The 5,826-nt window shown below is 38.0% G+C and overlaps 1 long non-coding RNA gene across 1 annotated transcript; it reads left to right on the plus strand.

Annotated features, from left to right (window-relative positions):
• The first annotated feature begins 621 nt into the window (after window positions 1-621).
• LOC119775595 lies at window positions 622-5,826 on the plus strand. The gene is made up of 4 exons (XR_005279673.1): window positions 622-766; window positions 994-1,026; window positions 5,520-5,647; window positions 5,722-5,826. It is a non-coding gene; the product is annotated as an uncharacterized LOC119775595 (long non-coding RNA).

Consider the following 5,826-nt stretch of genomic DNA (forward strand, 5'->3'; position numbering starts at 1 on the left):
GGGAGAATGCATTCACACATAGTTAGCTCTGACTGTAGGAATATTGGCTTACAAGTACCCTTGAATCTCTCTCTTTGGAGCTTTGCTAAATGGCTATATAAAGCAGGTTTTCCGAAATTGTCTTGATGGCAGAAGCCACAGCCTTTATACAAAGAAAGGCAAAATGTGCTGTTTGAGGAGAAACTCAACTAAAGTGAGTCAACTGGGCCCCAACAGGTCTCTGGCTCCTAACAACTCCTATCATTCACCCTGATACAAACAAACACCCCCTCCCCTTGTCCAGTAGTCAGAATCCAGAGATGAACTTGCTTTCCAAAAGGCCGTACTACCTTGGACTATGGTTTCAAGTGAGGGAATGCACCCAGTGGGACCTGAAACCGAACCACCTGCTGCACTCCCCCATTCCCCTCCCAAACTCCCAGTGTTCTCCGTTTACCAAACAACAGTTTCTAGGAACACTCAGCCTACGCTGCTATTTGCCATTTGGCACGGATGGGGTGTGTTTGACTGTATGTGTGTTTTTGTGTTGCATGTGTGACTGACCATCTGTCCTTTCAGGGGGTTTTCTGTGTATAAATGTGTGTGAGAGCGTGTTATAAGGGGTAAAGAGACAAGCAGCTGAGGTCTAATGAGCTATAATGAACTCTAATAGTGGAAAACTCATCTAGGAGCCATGACCTTGGCATTATGACTAATATACACTACCATAACACATCTAAAAACAGCCTGGGAAACAAGCTAAAGCATGCCATCACCTGACATGGTGGTAAGTCGCTGACCATATTTCATGGGAAGTGTTGAATTACTTCAGGGTTAGCTGCAATTACAGATTTGTAGTAAATCCACAAATTGGACTTAGGAGGCCTGATCTGATGTGAATACCACTGCAATAGGAGAATTTATGGGAATAGCACAGAGAGGGAAGCATGGAAATAATGTTAATGTTGTCACTTTAGAAGGTGCTTTGCTCATAATATGCCAAATGTCTTTCAGTTGATGTTTTAACCTAAAGCTTCATAGATGACGGTGAGTTGTTGTGGGTGGCCTAAGTAGGAAATGATCTCTTAGTGTGGATACTGTGATTGTTGGCTGCATGTTCTCACAACCAGGAAACCTTAATGTTCCGTTAGATTCATATAAATGTTTGGTTGATTCATTAAACAGTAGGAAACTAGTCTATACAGTAGCTAATTTGTTCCCATCATTGTTAGCAATGTTATAGCAATGATAAATCCTAAAGTCTTTGGGCTTCTTGTGGTTCTTTGATTGCTAGTTTGGCTTTTACAAATATTGGTTTATGTCAGCATGAATGCAGATTTTTGCACACTAATGCTCAAATCTTCTTCTTTTGAATGAGGATCTAAATATTTATGCCATTACCATCTGTTGGCAAACTCAGAGAGCATGATTGTAATTAGTTGACTGACCATGCTGCACTGCATGAAAAGATCATTTTGTTTTCAATAGAAACAAGCAACCTCGCTTAAAGTAAAAAGATGCTAAAATCTTTTTTGTGGCACTTCAATTTCCCCTTTTTTATTACAGACTGTAAACTTAAGGGTGCAAACACTATTGATCCTACAGTACATTCAAACTGCTAGACCTTTCGGAGAGATGATAACTATTTTTCGCTCCCGTTGGTCACGTTACTGCGGCTCCCCACACAGTGCCCGCGCCATCTTTGTTCTCTCTCGCCCCCAAACAAATCCTGTTATGCTTAGCAACAACAGCTCACGCAAAACATCCTGGAGTATATCTGCTTGTCTAGTGACCCTGGTTGCACACTCCTTTTCAAGAGACATTGTGAGAAATTTTGAGTCCACCACTTTTTCATCCAATAGACATTCAGACCCTCAAAGAAAATGTGACATACAGCTTTTGAACTCAATCTACTCTCAGCCCAAACCCGGAGCAGGCACAGCCATATTTTTTTGAGAGGAAATTGTCTATACTAAGTTAAAAATGTAAGATTAGTTAAATGAATCATATATGTAATGCTTTTGGAGTTATTTTATTTCCTTTCAGGAAAGACAGCCAAGAAGTCAAGAAACATTTAGGGTTTTACTGACATGAGAAAGACATGGGAAAAGATAGATTTACTGTAGGTACTCTTTCCAGCAGGGTCCTTAGTGGAAAAGATGAAGGGAGCAATGTTAAAAACGAAGGTGATGATGGGTTGGAGGAGGGTGGCAGATTGTTGGAAGCAGACAGAAACATGTATGTAGAGATTACAAATGCAGAGACATGGATGATGATTGGCCATGATGAATGGCGTATCATGGGAGTGATAGGTTTGCAGCAAGAGGACATTGGCCAATTATTGGATGAGAGATAAGTTTGAGTCAAGTCTTCCAATCTGAATTTTTGCCCTGGCATTATTTACAACCCCTTTAACTATAAATTATATGCTAAGTTGAGCATTTATCTTGCTGCTATTCAGAGCTGTTTGACCACAAATGATATTATATTATTATTATTGTATTAACACATGTCATGAAGATTTAAATATAGTTCATAAAATGTTTTATAATTTCACACTATATATTCACTGTATGCAAAATGTGGTTAAGAGTAGTAGGCGGACACAGGTGAGGAAGCATCAATGGCTTGCAGACAAAAGCCTACCTTCTGTCCATAACAAATGAAAAATCTCATTGGTTAAACATGGATTATTTTGGAACATTGGTTAAACATGGATTAGTTTTATTAGGTGTACATCATATGAATTCAATATTTTACATGGTATAACCTTTAATCAAACATTTTGTCAGCTACTTCTTGTAAATCAACAAAATTGCTCTAAAATTCCTGACAAGATGCCTAATGATAGGCCTACATTTCTATTCCATTTTCTTGGAATGATCTTGCTCCCATTGTATGTTTTGTGTCACAAATTTCTCCGTCTCCAAACTCAGACGGCCGGAAATGAGCTGAAAGGCCATCTGGACTGCAGCTGATTTTGGAAGTGCAGGGTACACACTGCAACACACGCTCCACCTAAATCACCTTTGAGTCCATACACTGCCTAAGTTGACAAGGTTATGCCTTTTTATGTGGCGGCTAACACAAACAATTCACAGGCCATAAGTCATTGTCTTTGTGTTCTTGCTCCACCATAAATCACATCCTAAAGCACCCTGGAGACGACATTAATCTTCATATATATATATATATATATATATATATATATATATATATATATATATATATATATATATACATATATGGGTGAGGAAGAGTTTTTTTTTTTTGCTTTATATATATAAAAACTCCTCCTTACCCACCTTGGGCTGTCTCCCTTTTTTCCTCCAAGTTTGGATCCCCTGCAGAGCTCTGGGAGGTTGAAGGTTCAGTATTTTTGCTGTTCCTAGAACTGCACTTTTCTGGACCAATATGTCTGACATATTTCTAGGGATCTGCTGGAACTATTCCTCAAGTTTGGGGGTCACTGCCCCGAGTGCCCCAATGACCATGGGCACCGTTGATGCCTTGACCTTCCAGGTTTTCTCCAGCTCTTCAATGAGCGCCTAGTATTTCTCTAGTTTCTGATGTTCTTTTTTCCTTTTTTCCTGACTTTTTTCCTATATATATATATATATATATATATATATATATATATATATATATATATACAATAAATGAAAAACAAATGCTTGTTCATGATCAAATCAACTTATCTTACTCCTTGTAATGGTCTTAACAATACATACACATTCCTTATTATTAAGAGCTAAAAACTTTAACTTGTAGTCTAAAAGTAATGCATGCATGTTCTTTAAATATTTTACTTGATTATTTATCATTTTTTATGTTTAGCTTTTTTCCGGTGTAATTTTTCTGTGTCCAACACACTTTGGCAAGCCAGCTAGAGAAAAGAACCCCTAATGCTTTTACTGTACAGTAACTGAATATTACAGGAACAGGTTTTGGTTTAGTAACCTAGTGGGACTTATTAGGGCAGTGAAGGTGCATTGTTCACTGAATCGCATGCTTAACAGCCCAAATTTTGCATTTTTTACATGCATATTTGTATAAACATGGACCACTTAGATTTGACTCTACTCCCTGCTGTTTAATAGCTCAGTCAGGGCTTTTCAGACATCAGACTTACTTTATTTCCATCAGTGCTGAGCAAGTATGCTACGCGCTCCCTATGCTTTAGGCCAGACTACATTACGTTTGATTGGCAGCCATTTGTTTTGAGTGCTTTCTTCAATGTTTAAATGTAGGAAGCTGGTTTGGCAGTTCTTAGCATCAAAGAAGTCTTTTCGACAGATCAGTCAGGGTAACAGGAGGAATGTAGCTGCAGGATAATATTTTCACCACTTCCCTTTCACGTTAAAAGGGCCTCTGGTAAGGATGAAACTGAGGTAAAAGAAGAGACTTTTCTCAACCTCAACAGCCATCCATTACTATTTACCAATAAGCTCCATTAGAACATCTTAAATGTGGTTCTACCCCTGTTCTCCATGACCCTTGGAACTGGGAAGTTAGAGTGAAGCAATCTCTAAGGTAACATAGTCCACTTTTTCCCAATTATGGATGCTCAAATTCATCCTTAACTAATAATTGTTTTATCGGCAGATTTTGATTTTGATTGTCCTCCGGGAACAAAGGGTCTAGAGTATAACCAACCTGTTTTCCTGTATCACAGACCTAAAGGTGGACGGCAGTACCTAGGGTGACAGCTTGTATACATAACTCAGCCACTCCGCTTGGCAATTCTGCTCATTTTGGGCTCAGACATTGATTGAGATCCATACAATCTGCGTTCTGTCTACGGTTGCACTGTGTTTGATCTCCATGCTTTGATCTTGAAAAGATTCTTCAGTTCTGACATACCAAGGGGAAAAAAAAGGTCCTTTAGCTCCTTAGATGTGACTGTGAACCCTAAAATAACCTCAGAGCTCGGTGTATCGTCTTACAAAGAGATAGTGTGATGACTGAACCCACTGACTGGCACTTCATAACAATGTCTAGTTTCTCTTTTAGGCAACACAATCTTGATGAAAACTGAATCATCAAAAATAATAATTTCATTTTCTATAATATGGACATTGAAGTAGACATATATTTAAAGTTATGCTTGGTCTAATTATATTTACCTTTTCACTCATTAACAGTCAATGCTGTTTGTTAAATATTAGTTGATTTTGAATATCTTAAAAAAGTCAGAGAGTTCTTTACTTAAGTTTTTCCGAAACATTTTGGTCTGTGACCCAATAATAACAATGCAACAGACTGGAAACTCCCTAAAAAAGTCATACAAATATGTTACTCCATATGTATTAATGCATATAAAGCTACATGAGTAAATGCACTCATAAATCAATAAATTTTTTAGCGTCAGTATTTCACTCTGCATATTATTAAGTAATTTTAATAATCTAATGGCACGTTTAATTATTAAAGTGCATAATTAATATTTGCATCATGTATTAGATAGATCAGAAAATATTTATTTCATTCTCATTATATATTTTGAAAATCACCTGTCAGCATTTTACTGTCACTTTCAGCTTGAATGGAGCGGTTTGTTTTGGCAGACGGACCATAGAGCAGAGGAAAAAAGGCTGAGAAGACTTAACAAGTCAGAGGAGCAGCATCTGCTGTTGCCGCATCTCTAGCAGGAATCGGGCCTTAAAAGGTAAAAGCTCCTGGAAGCAGATCAATGCTTTTAAAAATCAGTCTGGAATTTAAGAAGAGCTTTGTGTATTGCAGTCAAAAGCAGGAGGTGGGATGGCTGCACAGAAGCAAACTTCAACAGCCTTGACAAACAGTTGGGCATGTGGTTGAAGATCTACGCTATAGCTGCTGAAATCATCA

The sequence above is a fragment of the Cyprinodon tularosa genome, unplaced genomic scaffold, assembly GCF_016077235.1.
Source record: "Cyprinodon tularosa strain WSP-4 unplaced genomic scaffold, ASM1607723v1 ctg88, whole genome shotgun sequence".
Taxonomy (NCBI): Eukaryota; Metazoa; Chordata; class Actinopteri; order Cyprinodontiformes; family Cyprinodontidae; genus Cyprinodon; species Cyprinodon tularosa.